General features: G+C 52.2%; 1 pseudogene; it reads right to left on the bottom strand.

Annotated features, from left to right (window-relative positions):
• Positions 1-7,700: 7,700 nt before the first annotated feature.
• LOC146205069 (uncharacterized) lies at positions 7,701-9,005 on the bottom strand (annotated as a pseudogene).
• Between the last annotated feature and the right edge of the window lie 6,449 nt (positions 9,006-15,454).

The raw sequence follows: 15,454 nt of genomic DNA, 5'->3' as shown, positions 1-15,454 counted from the left end.
TATTGGGACAATTTGGGTAGGGTTGATTTGAGAAGAATTGGAGGCAGAGTTGAATTTCAATGAGAAAGGCCACTATGCTAAAGTTCACCATTCTCAATATTTCGTTATAATTAGTTTGTGTCGAACTAACGATTGAAACATATATAATTATATTTGGCTAAAAACATTTTATGTACTGTGAAAAGCAATATTCGGGGGCATTGAGCACTGCATGCTGCAGCCTGTACTATACATGTTTTCTGCATATGCCTATTGCCTATTTCTAGGTATAATGGTGACAAGGATGTCTTTTGTTCTTGACATTTCAAGCGAATTTGTGCGGTTCTTGTTCACTCGCTTCCGTGCGACAGGGTGCATATCAACTGCCCTGAAATCTATTTAGCATGTACTTATAAAAGGACAAGTGGAACATCCCACGGAGATCCTTCTTTGGAGGCTCGAACATAGCCCAGAATGGAGCTCGCAGGGACGACCTGCGGATTACCCAGTTAGGATGTGGGATGTAGGGATTTAAATGGGACGTCTCTGGGAGTTGGTGTGTTGTCTGGGATGGAAGCATCCAGAGTCCCGCGCACACATTGCTTTTTCGTGCTGCCCAGTTCACCTGTTTTGCAATCTTTTCAGCACAGTTTCTGCCAAAGCGTCGCAAGCTAACCGCTTTGTGCTGGAGCAGCTAACGCTTGTTGCAAATGCTTTTGCAAACGATTTCTTATGCTTTCGAGCACAGTGAGCTAGGCCTTTGGAAAACTTTGTGAGCAGCGACGGCAAGAAAACCCTGCCAACTGAGGTCTGCGAAACGCTTCCATTCAGGCATTTCACCCTCCGTTAGCGAAGAGCACCGATTGATTCACGCCTCGTTTATATATCTTTAGTATTGCACGTACGCCAAAAAATAAACGTGCGCGCGGCGTCACTGCGTAAGAACTGAGTCGTGGTGAGTGATGGTTGGCATCGTCTGCAAAGAGCGGCAAGAGCAGACGTTGGAGAGAGCATGGAGGAAGGGAAAACTTCCATGGGAGGGAGCTCGCAAGGTCACGTGACCACCACGCTACTTCCTGTAAGAGCGGAAGCCAAGAGGAAGATATAAAGTTGTGGTGACTAGCGTCCGCGCTTCCTTATGGGCGAGGATGGCGCAGTTTTCAATCAGTCGATAGCGGCAGAGGGCGCTGCTTATCGGGAGGGTACTACCGGAGCAGACGACGCGGTTTCCTCGCTTGAGAAGACGGCAATCTGTTGGTGTTGTGCGCGCGTGTTAAAACTGCTTCTGCGCGTCTTTTGCGTTCACCAAGATGCAGCGGTTTATTTCCGGAATAGGTGCTTGCTCATGCGAGCCGTTCCGTACTTCTAGCTCCTCGGCGACGATTGCATCGGTTCTTTTTCGCGTTCTGTGCCCGCCTGTAACACTTCTTATTTCACTGTGTCGCCAATGGTGAAGCAAGTTCCTGATTTTTATTTCCCCAGTGCCTCTCACTAAATTGCACAGAAAAATGCCAAATAGAAAGCGGCAGTGCACATAGACTTGCTTTGTTTGCAAATGTGGGCTAGAACAAGGAGCTTACGTATTTCATGTTTATTGCGCCAGCTGATGCTACGTACGCATTCTGCAGAATGGGAACGAAACATCGATAGAAATGACGGAAGGTAACCGCCAACTGCTTTAGTTTACGAGAAACATTTTTAGAGCATGCAGTTATATTCACAAGGGTGGAATTTTTTGTGCGAGTCGGTAACGATGCTCCATGACATGAGTGTATAGCGCAAAAGGGGCAAGGACAAGAAAATGTACTCAATCAGGCGCTACACACAGCACCTGTGTTGTGTACCTTTCTGTGTCCATCGTCATTTTGCGCTACACACTCATGTCTAATCCCAGTCAAAAAATTCAATGGGTGCAATTGGGAACTTCACAATTAATTGAAATTAATTCGTGAAAAACCAATTGTGTTTTCGCCACCCATTGGGCCTGACCATTTGATATAAATTGGTGCTTCCAATTGGAAATAATTGGTCACCCATGGAGACCAAATGGTTCACCAATTGAACTCAAATGCCATACCCATTGAGCCCCAATGGTTTGAACTCACATAGCTGGAAAAAAAGAATGTAGATGCAATTTCAATGTTTTCTGTCGAGAAGTTACAGGGGAGCCGACTTTTATACAAGTGGAATAAAATTAGAAGTTTTTTACAGAAATTATGAGAGACAATTATGCATCACACAAATGTAGAATTAACACGTAGGCTCAATGTATATATCCACAAGTTACTTTGCAGACTTTATACTCAATTCCTTGAACAGTGCTGCTCGAACCAGTGACACATCTCTGTTATTCAGAGTTAACTTATCTAATTATGCCTGCACTTACAGTGGACACGATAAAATCAATTAATAAGATTAAGTGGCATGCATTTTTTATAAGATCTATGGGGGTTAATCTCGCAAGAATGCGCCACGGGGGGGGGGGGGGGGCTAGACGCTACAGTCGCCTTCTAGCCCCGACGTGAAGCCCTAACAGACAGAGCTGTGACCCCCAACCCGCGGTGCGAGAAATCGCTGCTGCGGCGGGTTCGGGCCAGAGGGGACAAACACCGAGTTACGTACTCGAACAGTTTATTGTGCTCGAGTAACGGCAAGGAAAATACACTCAGAACAACCGCCGTGTAGCGAGCGAACGCCGCGTACGGGGGTGAAATAGAACCACCTAAGGGAGAAGCACGCACGAGGAGTGAGAGATAGTATGCTCACCTGCGTGCGGCTTCGTGCTCACGGCCCGCGGCAGTCAGTGCGCGCTGAACCGGAAGCAGAGGGTGAAGGCGGCGGTCTCCCGACGGGAATGCTGATCCGTGCGCGAGCACTCCCAACCGTCAAAAGACACCGAGGGAGCTGCGACAGACGCGCTTCTCACCTCGGCTCGGGGAGAGGAGGTTTCCCGGGTACGCCGGTAGGAGAGAAGGAAACCCGTGCGGTGTCGCCGCGGGAGCCTGGGAGGATGGGAGGATGGCCAGTGTGCCCTCTCCTCGCGATCCTCCCCAAGAGCGTACGTAATCACGAGTGTTAACTACGCGCGGCCCTTTATAATGGGGGCAGGGGATTATGAATCCCCACATCCTCCCCTCCTTAAAACCGCCGTACGGCTAAAAGTAACCGCGTTCACCCAGAGATATACTGAGTGGGGCCGGCTAGACGCCGTTTAACTTTTAAACCCATTTAAAGAAAAGCGCCAATATATAAAGAGTTGCAGACAGCTCACAGCCATTGGTGTCGGAGGGGGAGGCATGGCCGACGACCACAGGAGACGACCATGGAGCAAGGGTGGAAGTGTCGATGACCGCGGTAACCACAGGTCCCGCTTCTTCGCCGTCAGTTAGCCAAGCACGGAAATATCGATGGCCGCAGGCGGGCCTCTGCATTCATCCTTGGTCAGCCAGGGCAGCTTGCCGGGGAACGGTTAGGAACTGCGCCTTCGCGTTGCGTAGCGTGCTGCAGGCCCCCCTCAGCGGGTCGTCCGCTCGCTACTGGCCGGCCTCTTTTCCCTCCGTCGTTGACGTCACCGATGGCGAGGGCAGCGGGGCGCCAAGCTGCTCCCGCTAGTGAAGCCACGGCCGAGAACACCGAACGACGCCGAGGCGGTCCCTTTGCTGCAGCTTTTGTCGTGCTAGACGCATGGGCCCGTTCCATGAACTCCGGCTAGCTCGCTCCGTAGCCGACCGGAAACCGTTTGTCTTGGCCTGGTTGACGGTGACAGCAGGCCCTGGGTGCAGGAACGCGATTACTCCTTGGACGGCTTGCCCCTCACTGCTGCAACGGTCGTCATGGCCTCCGCCGGCTCCCCTTCTGGCTGGCTGCAAGACTGTATTTTCCCTAGCTACATTTTTTTACGTTTACGGTATTCCTCTCTTTTTTTTTAATATAACCCCACTCTGTCTTTTCCAAAGAGAAAGCGCGTGCTTGCTCTGGAAGCAAAATGTACTGAATATCGACAGGGCGTCCCGTCCGTGTTCAGCACGAGAAATTACTCCCTGCGCATTGGTCAGAGTTACGTCTGCCGTGGGCGCAAGTTGTAACGAGGCGCGATGTTCAAACGACGACATCGGCCTCCCGGTACAGCTGCCTGCTGGCGAGGGAGTGCGTCCTCCTCGGGCCACTCATTCCCTCTGTCAACGTAGGGTTTGAGATCACAGACATGCACCGGTCCGCCGGTCGGTCTTAACTTCAAGTCCGCCAGCCTGTACACGAGCGAAGAGACCTTCTGCCAAACTCGGTACGGCCCTGACCATTTCGGCGCCAGAGAAGCGGAGAACTTCTTACTGGCGTCGCTCAGGACATGACAGCGCCTCAACACGAGATCACCCGGTTTGTAGTGAATTTCTCGGTGAGAGCGGTCATACTGCGCTTTCTGCTCGGTGCGAGCAGTGCTCAAATTCCGTCGTGCTTTGTCCAAAGCCTCTGTCATCTTCGCGCGCAGCCCGGTCGCGTAGTCGGCGCGTGCCGATCAAGCATTCGGGCTGTTGCTACGAACCTGTAGAGTACGGTCTACGGGGTTCGACAGCTCCCTGCCGAGGTTGAGGGCGGCAGGTGTGTACCCAGTTGAGCGATTCACGGTTGATCTGAGAGCAAACCCAATCTCGGGGAGACGGGTATCCCAGTCACTGTGCGTCTCCGCAAATGCAACTAGCATGTGCTTGATGTTGCGGTTCACGCGTTCCGTACGGATTCGCCTGGGCGTGGTACGAGGTTGTTCTCTTGTGCTTAATGTCGAGGGCAACACAGGAGTCCACGAAGAGCTTAGCAGTGAAGTACGACGCATTGTCCGTTATCAACTGCTCGGGGTAGCCAAACCGTGTAAACACCTCAACCAGCTTCCCCATGATTACGCGTGCCGTCAGCTTTCTCAGTGGGAAAAGCTCCACCCATTTGCTGAAATGGTCTGTGACAACGAGCAGAAAGTGGTTCCCCCTCGGGGTCCTGGGATAGGGTCCCATGACGTCACAAGCCGCAATCTGCCAGGGAGCCTGGCTATTGATCGGCTGCATAAGCCCAGGTGTGCGTCCACCACGTGGCTTGACCCTTTGGCACACGTCGCACGAGCGGGTGTAGCGAATCACCTACCGCTTCATGCCAGGCCAGGTAGCGAAGCGACACAACTTAAGAAAAGTCTTAGGGCCGCTTGCATGCCCAGCGATGCACGTGTCGTGAAAGTAGCGTAACAACGCCTTTCTCAGTGCGTGGAATCACCACCTTGAAGGATTCGTGTGTATCCTTCTCGGAAGGGAAGTATCTCAGCAGGACGCCGTCAGAGTCAAGCAGATAGGAATCCATCGTGCTCACAGCATTACCAGCTGTGTTCGAGCGCCCCGCACGGGCAGCAATACCAGCTGCCCCCATGTGCGCCGCGGCCGCGCCGCCCGGCTCCCTGAGCCCGTCAAACACTTGTTGACAAAATGGATCCTCTCGCTGAGCCTCTAATAGCTCCCTTCTGCTGAACGCGCTCCCCACTGAACTGACGCAGTCCAAGTTGTTAACGCTTTCGCTCAGAGCCCTCGGGGCTGTGAACGAGCGTAGCTGCAGTCGCGCTGCACCGACTGAGGGGCGTCGCGGAGGGGGTAGCAGGGTTACTGCCCCCGCCGCCAACGGGCGCGCGCGAAAGTGCGTCCGCCACCACGTTGTTCTTACCTCTCCTGTAGCGCACGGTAAAGTCGTAACGCTGGAGAAGTAGTGCCCATCGCGCTAGGCGTCCGCTCGGCTCGCCTAGGCGTCTCAGCCATGTGAGTACCATGTGATCAGTCTCAATCACAAAAGCGACTCCGTCGACGTAGTAGTCGAACTTCCGCAGATCGAAGATAATCGCGAGACATTCTTTCTCTGTCACGGAATAATTCTTCTCTGCAGGAGTTAATGAGCGGCTGGCGAACGCCACCGGCCTCAGGCTACCTTCGTGCTCTTGAAGCAGAACTGCTCCTAAGCCCAAGTCACATGCATCCGTGTGGATCACAAATTCCCTGTTCAGGTCAGGCAGCCTCAGCTCTGTGGTTTCCGCGAGCGCATAAGTGAGGCCTCGCAGTGCAGCCTCTTGCTCGGGATCCCAATGCCACTTAACACCTTTCCTTAACAAAGTCGTTAAGGGGGCTTGCAGAGCGGCGCAATCTGGGATAAACTGGCGATAAAAGTTCACCATCCCCAAAAAGCGTCTTAGTCCGCCTACATCTGCCGGTGAGGGGAACTTCCGAATTGCCCGGAGCTTTTCCTCGCACGGCAGAAGGCGTCCATTGTCTAGCGTGAACCCTAACAAGGTTATTCGGGTCGCCGCTATCTGAGTCTTATTTGGGTTCAAAGTGATTTCCGCAGACCTCAGCTTTTCAGTACGTCCCTGAGATGGCGTAAGTGCTCATCAAAGGTTGCCGAATACACCACAATGTCATCTAGGTAGGCAAGAGCATAGTACCACCTTGCATCACCTAGAACACGGTCCATAAGAGGCTGGTACGTCGCCGGAGCTCCAACCAGGCCAAATGGCATTCGGGTAAACTGGAAAAGACCCCTGTGACAGGTGAATGCAGTCTTCTCTCTGTCACTGGCATCCGTTTCCACCTGAAAGTATCCTCTACTGGCATCGAGCGTAGTAAAGTACTTCGCTCCGCCAACATTGGACACGATCGAGGGAATACTCGGAAGTGGATAGGCATCCTTCCGCGTCATCTCGTTCAGGCGGCGATAGTCCACACAAAGGCGGGTATTTCCGTCCTTTTTGGGCACCAGCACCACTGGAAAACCCCAGGGGCTGTTTCAACGTTCCACGACGCCTGTATCGACAAGTTCATCCAGAGTGTCATCAAGCGCTTTCCTCTTAGCCAAGCTGACTGGCCGGGGATTGCACTTCCAAGGAACGGCGTCGCCTGTCTCAATTTTGTGCCTTACTAGCGTAGTACAGCCAGGCCGCTCAGTGAATACTGCGTCGTACTCGTACAAGAGCTGAGACAAGCGCGCTTTTTCCTCCCTTGATAAACTGCTCAAGTTGTTCAGCAGAGGGTGGGGAGGCCTGCCTTCCCCCGCGGCGCAGAGTGCAACCGCAAAAGGGGCAGGGGGTCGCGCGGGAGGGGAGTCAGTCCCCTCCGCGCCTTTTCTCTCGGCGCGATCGACCGGCGAATTTGTCTGCCCGGCCGAAGGCGGTTCGAGGAGCTTTTTCAGGCACTTGTTGCGTACATCTGCGCGCGTAACATCTGATAGCAAGGATACTTCTGATGCTTTTTGAGGTTGAACGAAAGGTTTCAGGGTGCCACATGCCCACTTCCTATATCCTCCGTTGCAGACGTCAATAACAATGCCCGCCTTAGCGAGGAAGTCTCTACCAAGAATGATTGAGACCGACAGGCCGGGGAGGTGAGTGAGGCGCTGGCGCCTGACTCGTTTCTCCCACCGCACCGCTCGCGTGCGCCGTGCCGCTGGCTATAGTCGGAAGGCGATGTTGCTCTCTCGCAAACGGATCCCACTCCGACGGAGATGCTCGCATACCTCGTCGCCGAACATCGAAGCGGACGCTCCAGCTGTGTCTAGCAAAGCCATGAACTTACGCTGGACGACAGTAAGCTCAATGAGTGGCACTGGCGTGTCGCTGGGGGGACCAAAACGACAAGCCAACGGGGCCAGGAGTTCGTGTGACTCACTGAGCACCGCTGTTGACGCCGCCGGCTGTGCAGTCGTGCTCAGCGGCGGCCCCGCTCGCTTCCCGAAAGTATAGTGTTATACGAAAGCGCGTGCTCTCGGGCAGCGGGGCGCCTGCATTCCCTGGCATAGTGCCCTGGTTGGTTGCACCGGTAGCAGAGGGCAGTCGGCCGTTGCCGGGCGGGGCTGCTGTCGCCGCTCGCCGATTGACCATACCTCCCTGCCGGGTTTGCCGTTGCAGGTGCGCGTTGCACTTGCGTCCTCGTGTCGGGATGCCGACCACGATTCCGCGTGTCTTGGCCGGGCGTAGCGTGTGCTGTACGCATAGCATACGTGTACGGGTCGAGAGCTCGGTCAGACAGGTCCCAACCGTTTCTCGTTTGTCCGTCACTGAATGCAACCATTTCGGCTCCCCGGGAACAAGGGCGGAAAGTGCCTCCGTTCCAGGCGCATCGCGGCTCGAGTGCGTGCGACGCAGGCGGGGGTGGCCGATAGGTGCGCGAAGCGAGTATGTCTGCCTGTATGCACTTGGCTGCCGAGGCGAGCTCGTCCAAATCTCTGAACTGAACTCCTCGTAGGTAGGCTGCGAAGGTAGGGTGAGCTTGTCGCGTGACACGCTCTACCTTCTCGCCGTTCGGAGCCGAGGGGTATGCGAGATGATACAACTCGTCCGTCGCCCTCACGTACTCGAGCAAGGACTAGTCCGGATGCCGAGTACAGAGCTCCAGCTCGCGTCGCAGACGCCGTTCGTAATCTGCGGGCAATTCCTCGCGAAACCGCGTTCGGAACTCATCCAGCGTGCTTGACCGGTGGCCAATGAGGCGGAACCAGCGGGCAGCCTGATCGGTCAGTGAGACTGGCACGACGCGTGTCAGAATCTCGCCATCGGGAAGCCCTGTCGCTTGCTGGTAAGTCAGCATGCGGTCCAGGTACTCGTTGGCACTGATACGATCATGATAACCGCTATAACTGGGCAAATCCACCTCTAACCTCGGTCTCGCAGCTGGCGCGGATGTATGCAGAGTCGTCTGCACGACACCCGTGAGGCTTCCTATGAGGCACAAAGCGTCGCGCAGCATAGCCTCTTGGGGATTGGTCTGGCCAGAGAAATCTGGCTGAACGACCGGCTGGGATGTGCAGGGTAGCGGCCGCTCCGTGCACTCCATACCTCGCGGCATAGCGCTTGGCGAAAAGTGCCATGCGTCGCCGCGCGTCTGAGTGAGTGCGTCGCGTGAAGCACAGCTCGGCTCAAACGATATGAGATCACTGGGGCTAGCGTCAGCCTCTGCGAATGGACCGGCTGTAGCAGATACAGCCGCGCCAATAGGTTGCCGTTGGGAAGCCATATCGGAAAGCATTAGCAGAGACTGAAAGTCAGACATGCTCGCCTCCATGGCCTGTCTGTGTCGAAAACCCGATACACAGACACTCGGTTTGTCGCACCTCTGGCCCCACGTTGGGCGCCAAGGTATGGAGGTTAATCTCGCAAGAATGCGCCACGGGGGGGGGGGGGGGGGGGGGGGGGGGGGGGGGGGGGGGCTAGACGCTACAGTCGCCTTCTAGCCCCGACGTGCAGCTCTGACAGAGCTGTGACCCCCAACCCGCGGTGCGAGAAATCGCTACTGCGGCGGGTTCGGGCCAAAGGGGACAAACACCGAGTTACGTACTCGAACAGTTTATTGTGCTCGAGCAACGACAAGGAAAATACACTCAAGAACAACCGCCATGTAGCGAGCGAACGCCGCGTACGGGGGTGAAATAGAACCACCTAAGGGAGAAGCACGCACGAGGAGTGAGAGATAGTCTGCTCACCTGCGTGCGGCTTCGTGCTCACGGCCCGCGGCAGTCAGTGCGCGCTGAACCGGGAGCAGAGGGTGAAGGCGGCGGTCTCCCGACGGGAATAGGGGAGAAAACCTGGGCCAGGGGGCGCTGCGCCGCTCTGTGCGTCAGCGCCCTCCATGGAGATCCCGTCAAAACCTACGCGCACTGCGGCCGCGTCGTCTGCTCCCCGCCGCATAGAAAAACATGCTGTCGTCTGCTCCACGCTGCTCTCCAGCACGTACGTTTGCGCGCGTGCGCTCGGTTGTTTCTCTCCTCCTCCGGTCGCATTCTGGCCGCCGTCGCGCTCCAACAAAGGGGGCAAGAAAAAAAAACTGGAATGAAAAAGTGACGGCGCGCTTTTTCGCAAAACTCGTGAAAGTGTTTTTCTCTCTTTCGTGTTGAAACGATGGTTTTTTTTTCGGTTGTCGGTTTTTTTTAGGTATCTCGTACCGCTCGTATCTCGCACCTCTGTTTGTAACTGGCGGTGCCGCAGCAGCGATCGCAGAACCAAGTCGGCCTCAAGAAACAGATATATGTCATTAATGCCATCACTCGGCGCTTATAAAGGGAAAACACATACGTTAATCGTCCTATCCTCATACGCGATCCTGCTTCGGGAGATCAAAACTGCGCATTCGCTAGAGGAGATAACTGAACTAGGGATTGCACAGTGTAGCTGTGGAGTTAAGACAAAGGTTTACTTGGAGAGATGTCCCCGCCTGCATGAAAAGTCGTCAGGCATTTCCTCGCTCTTCGTCTCACGGAGAGAGGAAACTGCCGAAAGAATGGCATGCCTCGGCTTCTCGTCAGTGATCCAGGTCGTTAAGAAACCTCTCATCATTAAAGGTAGATAAGTGATTGATTTCGGATGGCAGCGCCACAGCAGCGAACACCCCCTAACCGCTGTCAGCCGGAACCAAAGGGTAAGGCGGCATGCTTTGTGCCTTTGTGGGGAACGCGTCCGAAACGCGCCGAAAGCAGGCACCACGGCGCCGGCAGCATCCCCTAACACGTCTGTCCCCAAAGAGTTGAATAGGCCCCTTTCAAGTGAGCAGTCACAAATGGAAAGGAAGCTCCCCAACCAGCGCCCGGAGCACTCGTCGCTGTGTACACGCGTATCAATTCTCGACGAGAAGGCTGGACCCTTCATTCTCTGAAAAACATGGAAGAGACATCAAGAGGTGCCGCCTCAAGTCCTTCAAAATACCTGTCGCTTGCCTCTGCCTTCGAGTACCGAATTCGCGTTCATGTTTTTTTTTTGTCTGAGCCTGCCAACAAGCTCTCTTTGAAAACAATGTCCGCGGCGATCAATTAGTCATAATTTCCCACTTTCGAAAGCACCGATAAAAAGCGTGCCTCCAGCCAGCCTCTATGTCAGCCGGGGCACAGAAAAAAGCAAAAATAAGAAACACCACTGGCAAAGAGCGCCGGCTTTGCGCGCACAGACACACGACCATCCCCCCTCGTCCTCACTCTCCTTCTCCCGCTCCGCGTGCACGTGCGGCTGCTTGTAGCACGCGCTCCCGAGCGAGCGGGCTGCGCAGACTCCGCAGACAGCCGCGCGCAGCGCGGGCGCGGATGCGCGTAGGTTTTGTAGTTCCTCTCCGCTCCGCTGGAGACCGAGCGCTGGCGTCGCGGAGCAAACTCCAGCTTTGGTTCCCTATGCTGATCCGTGCGCGTGCACTCCCAACCGTCAAAAGACACCGAGGGAGCTGCGACAGACGCGCTTCTCACCTCGGCTCGGGGAGAGGAGGTTTCCCGGGTATGCCGGTAGGAGAGAAGGAAACCCGTGCAGTGTCGCCGCGGGAGCCTGGGAGGATGGGAGGATGGCCAGTGTGCCCTCTCCTCGCGGTCCTCCCCAAGAGCGCACGTAATTATAGTGCTCTAGAAGATTGGGCAGTGTGACGACCGGCGCCGGAGAGCGGGCCGCTTTTGCGATGACAAGAACCGACTTCCGCGAGAGGGCGCGACCTGCAACAGGGGTGCCACGTTCGGCGCTCGGCGCGTAGCCGCTGCGGGGACGGCGGAGGTACAGATGAGCGGTGCGGTTCTGTTTGGAGCTATTTTCCAACGCTTCGCCATTGGTGCAGTATTTAATAAAGAGACCACTTATTCCAGGGGCTTAAACTGATCCATGCAATTCCTTTACATCTCTGTGGAGACGCCTTGCACGCTTTGGTATTCATTCAGAGCTGCGTGCGATGTTTGAATCGCTATTTGAATCTCTTTCAACGTTTTTTATTCCTGCGGACAGCCACAAATCGTCAGATGAGATATTTGTACGCATTGTTTCCAACGAAGCGCGGACTTTTGTATTCGTTCTTCCCGTAAGGAGCAGTATTATACGCGGAGGAAAACAGTATACGTGAGAATCAATGCCTAATTGAGCTTTATGAGGGCTCTTTGCGAATCTTTTACGAACACCTGCTTATATTTTGCAGCTTCCGCTTATCAATATATGACTGAACGTTTATCCTAAATCACCAGCAATTTGTAATTTATCTCCTTAATTGGTGTTCTTTCTGCACCTTAATCAACGCTTACACAAATTACAGTGCTCGAGCAAAATGTATTTATTCTTAACCATATAAATTGAAGCATTGCACTGGGTACCGGCGAAAATAAATGAACATATACGCCAATCAAGGATTTATTTTTTGTTAGCGATTAACAAATACATATGTCACGGACAATTGTTTACGTGCCGCTCACGAAAGGGTGAAACAGTTGTACAGATGAAAAAAAAAAGTCAAGTACAGCTAGGGCAATGCTTCAAATAAAATACGAAAAATTAAACCAGTCACTTACGAAGGAATGCGGTTATAGTGGGCACTTGAGTGTAGACGTTTAATAGCATATCAATGGTAGATGTACAGAGCAAATAAAAAAAAAAACACTTATAATTGCGTGTCACCTTGGCAAGTACTGCGGTTCTTGTCGCGCACCGAGAGAAAACGGAAAAATGCGAAACAAATGAGGAGCACCTAATAAGCAAGTAATTAATATGAGGTTAAATTCAAATTCGGACACTAATGCGTGTTTATTTTCGAGTGTGTGGTACGAAATATGAGTAATCGAATGTACTAGTTAAAGGACTATAATGGGGCGACTTGGCGACTACTCTTTACAGAACTAATCAGGCTATAATTGTTTCCCTAAGAAAATTATAACAAGGTTGATATTACACGTGAAATACTTCCAAGGAAATTTAATTATATTTTCCTTTGGGAACTGTTGTCGCGTTTCTTTGACCTAGCAAAAAGCGAAGCCGCAAAAGCACATGAAATTTCATTACTTCAAGTGTAAGCTTTCTGTTCCAAGCAGATAAAATGTTTCAGCTTCAACACTCTACAGGAATGTTGCGAAATATGAATTGCGCACGAGTCCAGAAAGACCACTCGAGTCAAATTGTTGGGCAAACTGTGACCTAGCTTCGAGCCTATTGCGCAGCTTTTGTTCATGGTGAGAAACCGAGTGCCGGTCTTACAACCTCTCTTTCGCAGCTTGTTAAAAGCTGATCAAAAATCCCGCCATATAGTAAACTAAACGTTTTGACGTTATAATAATGGTCTAGCGGCAGCGAATTACGCGCATACTACAGCATCTGCGTCCTCTATGCGTCGTTTTTGTTTGTTTTTTTTCAAAGCTATTCTTTTTCTTTTTCATTTTGTATGTGCACCAAAACATCCCTAGAGCGATTTTCTGGGGGTAAGAATCACTTGCATATTGCCTGTTGCTTGAGCACGCAGAATAAAAAAAAAAAACTACTTAGAATGAAAACATTTTCTGGGACAATTGAGTTACCGTCAAGCTATAACGCATTGAGATTAAACGTCTTAAGTAAACACGCATCTCCGGGTATTTAAAGCCATCCGTTACAAGAAATTCTAGTTTATTGAAAGAAAAAAAAAGGTTTGTCCTTAGATTAACGTACACTTTCACTAAGTTCATCATCATCATCATCATCATCAGCCTGATTATACCCACTGCAGGGCGAAGGCCTCTCCCATATTTCTCCACTTAACCCGGTTCTGTGCTAGCTGCATCCACTTGGCCCCTGAGAACTTCTTAATCTCATCCGCCCACCTAACTTTCTGCCGCCCCCTGCTACGCTTTCCTTCCCTTGGAATCCAGTTTGTTACCCGACCATCGGTTATCCTCTCTTCGCACTACATGTCCTGCCCATGTCCATTTCTTCTTTTTTAATTTCCACTAGAATGTCGGTAACTTGAGTTATTTCTTTGACCCACTCTGCACGCTTCCTATCTCTTAATGTTACCCCTACCATTTTTCGTTCCATAGCCCTCTGGGTTGTCCTCAACTTAAGTAGAACTCTCTTAGTTAGCCTTCACTAAGTTGTTGACTCCTAAATGTCGACAGTCATACCTCTACACGCGTTCGATTGCTTGTTTGTGCACTGCTTTCGGCTTCCCATGGCTTCAATTGGTTTTTAAGCTCGGCTGTTTCCGTTTTTCTTTATTGCTTTTCATATGTCTCTATTTTTAATTGTCCGCTTTCTGAGTCGTACGTTTGCCGTGCCGCACAAAAATTTCAACCCTTTCTTCACCTTCATGCTCGCTCTATTCACGATATGCCGCATGCCTCCCACACACCCCTTTCTCTCTCCCTGTTAGGCGACACTTTTTTTGTGTGTGTGGTCTTTACCTCCTACTTCTTCCACGTTTCCAGACCCACTGTGTTCTGTTATTCAATAGCCTGTTTACCTGCTTGTCGTTCGTTGTTCATCTCCTTGCTATCATCTACCTTCAGCGGGATACTCTATATTTAATTCAATCGATCTGCAATGCCCACTTTTCTAGTGTTTTCAGGTGACGCAATGTAGTCGGCATGGTTTGCATGTCAATCAACGGAATATACTATTTTGGACTTAATAATTGGTTACTGATGACCAGCTGTATTTATTCAGCGCTCGAACGCATGTGTTGCACGTTTTGACTTCTTCCTGGCTCCACACCGCCCTCTTTTCACAACGACTACATTCCAAAACGCGAATTAGGTGCTTTAGGAATGCTAACTCAAGCTGTACGGCGAATGAACCGTGCTGTGCGAGTCTGAATTCGTGCGCGCGCCCCTCTCCAAGCTGTTTTCTTCGGAGCCCAAGAGCACTCCTAACTACTGTCATGTTGCTTCCCCGAGGTGTTGCCGAGGGCCAAAATGGAAAATATATTAGATGAGCGCTAAAAGTACTGAGCCCCGTTAGTCGGCATATTTGTAAAATGTTGACACTAGCAGATCGAGACGAGGCACAAGCGAAAAAGAACGTACTGATCCGCCCCGCCGCGCAGCGCGCATACGCGGGCGCCCAGACGGCTGACACACCAGTTGCTGGTGGCGCCCTCTGCGCTGCGGCGCCTCCGTCATCGCAAAAGCGGCCCCACGCTCCCATGCATTTCGCGCGCGGTCGTCACACTGCCCAATATTCTAGAGCACTATAACGTAATCACGAGTGTTAACTACTCGCGGCCCTTTATAATGGGGGCAGGGGATTATGAATCCCCACAGACCATACATTTTTCACTGTTGTCTTTTTATACAGGCATGTATATATGTGCAAATCTCAGTCAAGGATATCACTGACGGACCTCACTTTCTCAATTGGAAATGTTTCCTTAGGACCAATTAAACCCAAGAGAAGCCCAGTTGGAAGCCGAATCGGTTTCAACTGGGCGTCCAAATTATTGGGAATGAAGGCATCCCAAGTGGAATTTGAAGAAACCCATACAGCTTCCCAATAAGCCCAATGGGTTTATTCAGTCCCAATTGGGATGCCCCGTTGGTTTCTTCACTCCCAGTTGGGTCCCAATTGGTTTCATTCCCAATCGGGAGTCAAGAAACTAACTGGGCGTCCCAATTGGGAGTGAAGAAACCAACTGGGCATCCCAATTGGCATTGAAGAAACCCATTGGGCTTCCCAATTGGTAGTGAAGAAACCATTCGGGAGTGGCAGAACCAA

Source organism: Amblyomma maculatum, chromosome 1 (genome assembly GCF_055883805.1).
Source record: "Amblyomma maculatum isolate TAMU_Amacu chromosome 1, ASM5588380v1, whole genome shotgun sequence".
Taxonomy (NCBI): Eukaryota; Metazoa; Arthropoda; class Arachnida; order Ixodida; family Ixodidae; genus Amblyomma; species Amblyomma maculatum.
This window is presented reverse-complemented; position numbering and strand designations above follow the sequence as displayed.